The 8,512-nt window shown below is 49.3% G+C and overlaps 1 protein-coding gene across 2 annotated transcripts in view; it reads left to right on the top strand.

Annotated features, from left to right (window-relative positions):
• Positions 1-474: 474 nt before the first annotated feature.
• The window catches only part of SFMBT2 (Scm like with four mbt domains 2), a 117,037-nt gene continuing 108,999 nt past the window's right edge, over positions 475-8,512 (top strand). The window contains exon 1 of one of the 2 annotated variants that reach the window (XM_036400643.2): positions 475-897. The gene's annotated coding sequence lies outside the window, so the exon portion shown is untranslated. Of the gene's footprint in view, positions 898-1,545; positions 1,671-8,512 lie in introns of those variants that run through there. The other variant, XM_036400642.2, reaches the window with a different exon arrangement.

Genomic DNA, 8,512 nt, shown 5'->3' with positions numbered 1-8,512 from the left:
CAGCACTTGCATCTGAGCACGAGGGGCGACATAAATTTGGCAGCCTGGGGGTGGGGATGGACACAGCACATTGGGGTTAATTCGGAAAGGAATTTGTGGAAAGAACAAAGTCCAGGACTGGTTGCTGCCTCAAAACCGTCCTTTCCCTCTGCTCTCCTCCAGACCTGTTGAATGTGTGTGCCCTGCACCAACCCCCACCTCGGAGGATGCTCCTAGAGCATCCACTTGAATCTCAACGCACCAATCGTGCCTGCAGGGAAACGGGAGCTGGGGCTCCAAAAATCCCCATCAAAGATGGTTTACACAGTCCCTGAGCAGGGCTGCAAGAGGGGAGGGGCAAAAATCCTGCAAAATTCACCCCCAGCCTCGCTGCTGAGCAGGGGTAGGGGAAGCTCCGGGATCTGCGGGCAGGTCAGAGCATCCCGAGAAACCCCGGCTGCAGAAATGAGGATTTATCCCCATCCTTCCCACCCCAGGGGATTTTCCTGACCCCCTCCCCGAGAGCAGAACCAGCCGGGTGAGGGGCACGGGCAGTGATGTCTGGCATGATTTTCCACTCCTGCAGCGGGGCTGATTTTCTCGGGAGGGAAGAACAGAATATCTGTGCAATCTGAAAAATCCCGCAGTGTGGCTGTACGTGCGAACACCCCCGCAGCAGCACCGAATGCAGCGCGAATCCCCCGCACTCGCCAAAGAAAGGAAAAACCATCCAAAAACCCGAAAGGAAAGAAAAAAATCCCATCCGATAACCTGAGGAGCAAAGGAGGGAAAGTTGTGCGCGTCCCTGAGCGCCGGGAGGGCGGAGGGTGCCCACCAGTTGATTTTACATCCCGCCTTCTGCCTTCGCCGGCTTTTCGGGATATATTTTATTTATTTTCCGCAACAGGGAGTAAACAGGTAATGCCGGAGCCCGGCGAAGCGGAGGGAACGGGCTGGGCTGAGGGATGCGCCGCATTTTTTTTTTTGCTTTCCCTCTTCTCCCCATCTCCTTCCCCCATCTCCCTCCCTTGGAAGTTTCTTGGCGACGCGAAACGAGGAGGAAAAGCGAAATAAAAGCCTGTGGGGAGGGCAAGCCGGGAGGCAGCGCTCCGGTGTTGAAGGCTCGGATTTAATGGTGTTTTATGGTATTTGATGGCATTTTATGGTATTTGATGGTGTTTTATGGTATTTGATGGTATTTGATGGCATTTAGGGCGCGGGCGGCCAGCCCGGGATGCCACTGCGCGCTGTCCCGGGTGGGGACAGGGATGGAATCCCGACTTCCACGCGTGGATTCCATCCCTGCCCAAACCCCCGGCAGAGGCGCGGCTCAAAGCGCGGAGGCACCGCGGGCGCGGAGCAGCCGGGGCAGTGAGGGTTGGGATGCGCGCTTGATTATTATTATTATTATTTTTAATCCTTTTTCTTGAAACTGCTGAAAAAGGTCAACGAAGGAGTTGGCTGCTAAATATTAAAAGGGGAAAAAAAAAAAAAAGCGAGAAAGAAAGAAAGAAAAAAAAAAAGCCCTAAAAAGAGCGGCAGGCATGCGCACTGCGCGGATGCCATATTGGAAGGAGCTTGCCGCGGGTGCGGGCGCAGGCACGGCCGGGCTCCGCTCCGCGCAGCACCGCGCACCGCTCCGCGGGGCAAAAAAAGGGAAAAACACCCCGAAATAAGCCAAACTCGCACAGGTAAGGCACGGCGCCCCGCAGCCACCCCTCCCAAACCCTCCCGGCTGGCGTTTCCCTTTATTTTATTTATCGGCTTCGGCAGCGCTTGGGTGGAGAGGGTCGCTTTCCCCTTTTCCAAGATGTAGTAAAAATTCTTTTCACTTATTATTTTTTTTTTAATTTTTATATATTTTTTTAAAGCCTAAGAGATGGGTGTGGGTATTTTATCCGCCCGTTTTCCAGAGGGTGAGCCGGCGGTGGAGTTGTGGAAGTGCTGGCGTGCCGGGGCTGAGCCCCCGGCCGGGACCGGCGCTCGGAGCGCGGCTGCCGCTGCCCGGCTGCGCCCCGCGGGCCGGGAGCCTCCGCGCTGCCTCTCGGATGCAGCGCAGCCGTGCGGGGCTTGCTTTTTACCTCGGCAGATCGCATTTTAGATGCTCTCATCTCCTTTTACCCCTTCCTTTCTTCCCCTCCCTTTCCCCCCTTTTTTGCTTTTTTCCCCCTTTTTTTTTGCTTTTTTTCCCCCTTCTTTTGCTTCCCCCCCCTTTTTTTGCTTTTTTCTATCCCTTTCTTTTGCTTTTCCCCCTTTTTTTTCCTTTCCTTTTTTTTTCTATGAGTCCCTTTCCCCCATCTTTCTTTCCCTTATTTTTTTAAATTTTTTAAATTTTTTTTTAAAGTTACACCTATCGTTTTTCTGCTTCCCTGCCAAACGCTCGTGCGACCTCCTTTCAGATTTACAAGGCTGATGATGCTCATCTCTCGGAAAGAGTTATTTTGGGTGTGCGGGTGGGTTTCTTCTGAATCTGTGGGGGAAAATAAAAAAAAAGCTGCTGCAGGAGGCGAGAGGGAAGGGGAAAAAAAAAAGAAGAAAAGAAAAGAGAAGAAAGCAATCAGCTGTGCCAAAATGTGCAGCCCTGATCTAGACATATTTTCCCGTAGCGCTCCCGAACTGCGGTAAATGAATATTTATAAAGCTTGTTCAACATGGCGGGTTAAGGTGTCTTCAAAAACTGCAAATAAACATTTTGAGAGGGGGGGAAAAAGAGGGAAAAGGCGTTTGGTTCAACTCTCTTTTGTTGCTCGGAGAGGTGCGCTGGTGAATCCAGCGCGGAGGGATGAGGATGGGATCCCCAATTCGGGATGCTCCCCCCGCAGGACCCGGCGGTGGGAAAAGCGCCGGGGCATTTCTGTGGGCTGGGAAGGGACGTGTGGAGTTGGAACCGCGGCCGATTTGCCTTTGAATGCCAAAATCGCAGGCGTGCCATGAGAGGAGGGAAAAAAAAATAATAAAATAATGCGCCGGGAGACGGAGCGCTGATTTATTTTGCATTAGCTGTAGACATGTCGTGGGATGAGATGTCCTGTTGGAGCTGTCAGACCTTCCTGGGCGCAGTCAGCTGGCGATGGCTGGGGTGGTTTTTTTCCGCTTTTTGCATGTTTTTGTTTGGCAAAAAACCACTCTGGAATTGCTCCACGCGGAAATTGGGGCGGCAGAGAAGCGACTCGGGCAGTGCGAGCTGCATCTCTCTTGCAGAGAGATCCCGAAAACCCCCGGGGACGGAATCTCAGCTTTCGCAAAGCGAGAGGAGGAGTTCGCAGAGAGTTCTCCCGGAGTTGGTAGTGCCTTTTCCAAATGTATTTTCCAGGGGAGCGGAGGAGTGAGACTGCCTGAGAGGCAGGAAAAACTTCCCCAGTAGTGCAGGGAGCATTTCGGTGCTGCTGCTGTTCCCCCGTGGTTGTAAGGTGTTAATGTTGGAGCATCTTGTGTTCTGAAGTGTGGGAGGGGATGGGATGCTCCAGCACCGAGGGCTCTCAGTGCCTGGGTGTGGATGGAGGAGCCAGGGAGGATCCAGGAGTGGATGGAGGGGCCAGGGAGAATCCAGGAGCGGATGGAGGAGCCAGAGAGGATCCAGGAGTGGATGGAGGAGCCAGGGAGGATCCAGGAGTGGATGGGGGAGCCAGGGAGGATCCAGGAGTGGATGGGGGAGCCAGGGAGGATCCAGGAGTGGATGGAGGAGCCAGGGAGGATCCAGGAGTGGATGGAGGAGCCAGGGAGGATCCAGGAGTGGATGAAGGGGCCAGGGAGAATCCAGGAGTGGATGGAGGAGCCAGGGAGAATCCAGGAGTGGATGGAGGGGCCAGGGAGGATCCAGGAGTGGATGGAGGGGCCAGGGAGGATCCAGGAGTGGATGGAGGAGCCAGGGAGGATCCAGGAGTGGATGGAGGAGCCAGGGAGGATCCAGGAGTGGCTGAAGAGCTGCTCTGCTGCTCATTTCCCTGTGCCTCTTGGAGATGCTGCCCAGAACCTCGCTGTGGTTTTATTTATTTTTGTTTTATTGGTCGGCGATGCTGTTTGCACACCTTGTCGTGCAGGGTGAGGTTTCCCATTCCAAAAGGGCTCTGATCCATCAACCCACACATTTCCCCCTCCTTTCTCCAGCCCCTGCCAGGACCGAGCTGGCACAGGGATCCACAAACTCCCATTGCAGGGTTTGGTGGTGGGGAGGGGGACAGAGGAAAAGATGGGGGTGAAATTGTGATTTCTTATCAAAATAGCAGAAAATCACATTAATTATAAGCAGAGAGGCTTGGAAGGCAGTTATCAAGCTGTGGTGGGAATTTGGGTGGCAAAACCCAAGAGCTGCAGTGGGGTTTTCTTTGGGATGGGAAGAGATTGGAAGAATTGTAGAAAGGGAAGGGATCTTCCCTCTCTGCCCCCCATGCATCTCCCCATCCCCAACTTTGGTGTCCCTTGGACAGGACAGCTTTTCTAAAATCAGTTTGTGCCCCTGGTGCTCTGGGGAAGAAAAGTGTGATAGCAGAGTGATGTGTCCTTGTGTCTGAGCAGAGCAGCAGCTTCACCTGGGTGTGATGGGGACGTGGAGATGGAGGGGATTTGGAAAGGTCTGTGGAGATCCCTCTGAACCTGGGGCAAACCTTCCCCAAGGAGTTTCTTCTTCTTACACAGAGAAGGGTGCTGGCCAGGAATTAGTGCAATTTGTTTTCCCTCTCTAGAAGCCTTTAGGTGAAAACAAATTTGATTTCCTTTGCTGTTGGCAAATTAAGAACCTGCCTGAGCTGCTCTTTCTCTGGGGTTGGGACTGTTGCCTGGGTGAGCAGGGATGCAAGTGGCTTTTTCCCTCCTCTTTTTTTCTTTTTTTTTTTTTCCCCTCTCTCCAACAGATTATTTATGAAAGGGAAGAAAATATCCTCACAAGTCTAATAACTTCAGTGCTTATAAAGGATTAGGTCCTAATAACTCCTGTGATAAGATGGAGGCTCGGTGTAATCTGTTACTAAGTGAAAATCTAAAAGCCATTTAAATAAATGCAGCAAAGAGCTATTGAGAGATTGGAACCTTGTACACAGCAAGGAAATACATTTTTAATGATTTTTTTAGGGGTGCACAGGGTGGTGGGACAGTAAATACATTATAAGCAAGGCAGTATAATTTCAGTTCTATATTGAGAAAACGTTTGCAAATATTCAACAGATGTTACATGTGGCAGAGGTGGAGAGTGTGTTTTGCACAGATGTAAGAACATCTGCAGAAGACAGTATACAGTTATGTAGCTGTGATTATGAGTGATAATTGCCTGGCTGGACAGGCAGTTGATGTTTTAATGAAGCATTTATTAAAACTTTATGGAGGTGTTACTAGAAATAGGGTAAACACCACAACTGCCAAGACTTTGGACTGGGGATGCTTTTCCCTCACTCCTGGCTCGTGCTGTGCTGAGCTGGTGTATTTTGGGTCACTGTTTCTGCCCTTTCAGAGCCATGGGATGCTGCTCTGAGGTGGGTGTGGGGATGGGATGGTAACCTTGCTGAAGGGCAGGACGTGGTAGGGAAGGTGCCACCTTGTTTCTCCAGCAGATTTTGGGGAGAAATTCTTTATTGTGAGGGTGCTGAGGCCCTGGCACAGGGTGCCCAGAGAAGCTGTGGCTGCCCCTGGATCCCTGGAAATGTCCAAGGCTGGGCTGGATGGGGCTTGGAGCAGCCTGGGATGGTGGAAGGTGTCCCTGCCCATGGCAGGGGGGTGGAATGAGATGATCTTTAAGGTCCCTTCCAGCTCAAATAATTCTGTGTTTCTGTGAGCCTTCAAGGGCATTTCACCAGTTAAATTCATCTTGGAGTGGGGTAAGCAGAGGCATGGAGAGCATCTGAGGGGGTTTGCAAGGATGGTGATGGGTGAAGGAGGTGCCTTGTCCCTGACTGTGTCCAAGTGATAAAATAAAGGAGTTGTGAAAAACTCCAGAACTTGTGACAGCCAAAACTTGAAGCAGAGGAGCCAGGGGTGTGTTCATGAGGGTTCACAAAAACAATAATGTGGTGACCACAGGGTCCATGCTTTAGATTATCTGAAGGTGTCAGAAGTATTTTATTACTTTGAATATTGATGCAGAGTCTATCAGCTGGTGCAGCAGGGTCCTCAGTGCTGAAAATGAAATTGTTGATAATAGTGTAACCACATGCAAATATGTTGATAATAACTGTTGATAATAGTGATGCCACCTGCAAATAGGGGTTTGTTCTGTCATTGTAACATCTGGCCCCTAGGAGCAGAGTTTTTTTGGGATTAGAGTTGCTGATGGTACCTTGTCAATATTCAAAACTCATCATTTGAAACTGTTGATCTTTACACGACAGACCCCATTAAACCTGTCAAATCCATCCTATGGGGTTTTTTTTTTGCTAAAGAGATTTCTCTTTCCTTTATTTTCTGTTTCTTGGGGTATGACTCCTACAGTGGTTAAAAATGTTGGAGCTGCAAAATAAGGAAATACAGAAATAAGAGTGAAGATTTCTCCACTGACATTTAAAAAACTCCTGAGAAAGTTTATTTTGAGATTGGCCTTTTGTAAGACCTCAACAAAGCATTCTTGTGAAGGCTGATTTGGAAAATGTGTTCACAGTTACTCCCATTTCTATGAATCAGAAGTGATGATCTAAAATAAAATAGTAATAAGAAAAAAAAAAAAAGAAAAAAAGCCAAAAACCAAGCAGCTCTTGACAGCTGACCCAGGGATCAGTTCTGAGTAGGTGTGAGGCTTAAAAAAAAGTATGTGCAGAATCCTTGCTATTTTTACTCCCAGTTCCTGCTTTCATGACTAATACTCTAAGCATCACTGGGTGACTTGTGCAAAAGAGCCATATTTTCCTGGGTAAAGATCTGAGACCCAATTTGAACAAAAGTTAATTAGAAAGTCTTGCATTTATTTGCTTGGCAAGGAAGTGGAATTCCCTCCTAAAATCCAGGAGTGACATTACATTATGCCTGCCCCTGCTGTGTGGGAGATCAGGCAAGACAACCACAGGCTGAGGATCCTTAAAGGGGTCACAAGTCCTTTGTGGAGACTTTTGGGTAGAAAGCCATAACTCTCCTAGGTGCATCAAAAATACATTTTTGAAGAAAGTTCAGGAAAAAGCAAAAATTGACTGTTTCTTGGGGGGTGTTTTGGGCGTGGGAGCTCAGTGCAAGTGTCAGATCAGGCTCTGGGATGCTTTGTTGGGATGGTGGTGGGGCATCACACCTGGATGTTTTGCAGCAGTTCTCATGTTCACATGAAAGGGAATCCAGTTTGTTTTACCTTGGAGAAATGGGATGGAATTAGCCCTGTAAATGTGACTTGTAGGACTCTATGAGTTAAAATGCCTTGTGCAGTTTGGTTCTGGATGGACCTTGGCAGGGCTCTGCTGGCTGCCCTCACTTGTGCTTGGCAAAGGGAAGGGTTCTCCTCCTCCTGCTGCTGTGCTGTGGGGTGGCTGGAGATGGTTGTGAGGGCTGCATCTTCTTTAATTTTTTCTTTTTTTGGCAGATCCTGCCAGTCAGTGAAGCTGCTTCTGGATGTGAAGCACCCACAGGGATGTAAGTGTGTGTAGGACTAAGCCCAAGTGCTGATCAGCTGTGCTGTTTAAATGAACCAAACACTGCCAAGATGTAAAATGCCATTTTTTTTTTCCCTAAAAAGTGCTGGAATCAGATGGCAGATGTTTCCTGGATTCTGGTTTGTATCTTTTATTTATTTTTTTTTTCTTTTCTGAGAGCAACTCTGACTGCTGCAAAGACATAGAAGGCAGAACTGATTGCCCTGGACAATGGGAGTTTGGTTGATGAGGGACTTCTGAATTGGGCTCTAAATTAAGTCTGTGAAAACAATGTTTTGTGTTTCCTGCTGGGTGACTTCTGTCTCTGGGCTGATTGGTGCCACTCAGGGGGTCTGACTGATTAATTTGGTCCATGTGGCTGCTGTTCTGAGGTGATAAGCATCACTTGGTGGGGGTTGGAACTCCCTGATCTTCAAGGTCCTTTCCAGCCCGCTCCACTGTGCTCTGTGATTTTCCCTAACAAGATGGAGGAGTCTTAGGATGATCAGACAGTTCTGTGTTTTCAAGTTATCCATCTCAAAGGCTTCCTGGTTTCAGCTCTGTTTCACACATAGATGTGGGAGAGGACAGAGTGTTGCACATGGTTATTGCTGTCCTCCTTCCTTGCAGTTCTTTTTCCTGTTATAAAGGGCATCAAGGGCATTGTCCCAGTCTTCTTCACAGCCCTGGTTCAGCTGAGAGCTTTAGAAGATGCCCAGATTTAAATATGCCATGTTTCCATGTAGCTGGTGTACGTTGGGTGCTTAGCATGGGTAGAAATGCTTTACCAAAGTGGGGGGCAGCATCATGGAAATTGCCTGTTGAGTCATGAAGGAGCTGCAGACACCTGTTAGGGGACAGAACAGCTGGAAACAGGAAGGATTAGTGTAAGGTGACCTCCCTCTCCTTGGGAGACATGCTTTGTGGGGTGCTGAAGGTGGGCATGTCCAGGGTTCCCAGGTGCAGGAGTACAGCTGGGGCAGCAATGCCCCCTTGCC

Source organism: Molothrus ater, chromosome 5 (assembly GCF_012460135.2).
Source record: "Molothrus ater isolate BHLD 08-10-18 breed brown headed cowbird chromosome 5, BPBGC_Mater_1.1, whole genome shotgun sequence".
NCBI classification, from domain to species: domain Eukaryota; kingdom Metazoa; phylum Chordata; class Aves; order Passeriformes; family Icteridae; genus Molothrus; species Molothrus ater.
This window is presented reverse-complemented; position numbering and strand designations above follow the sequence as displayed.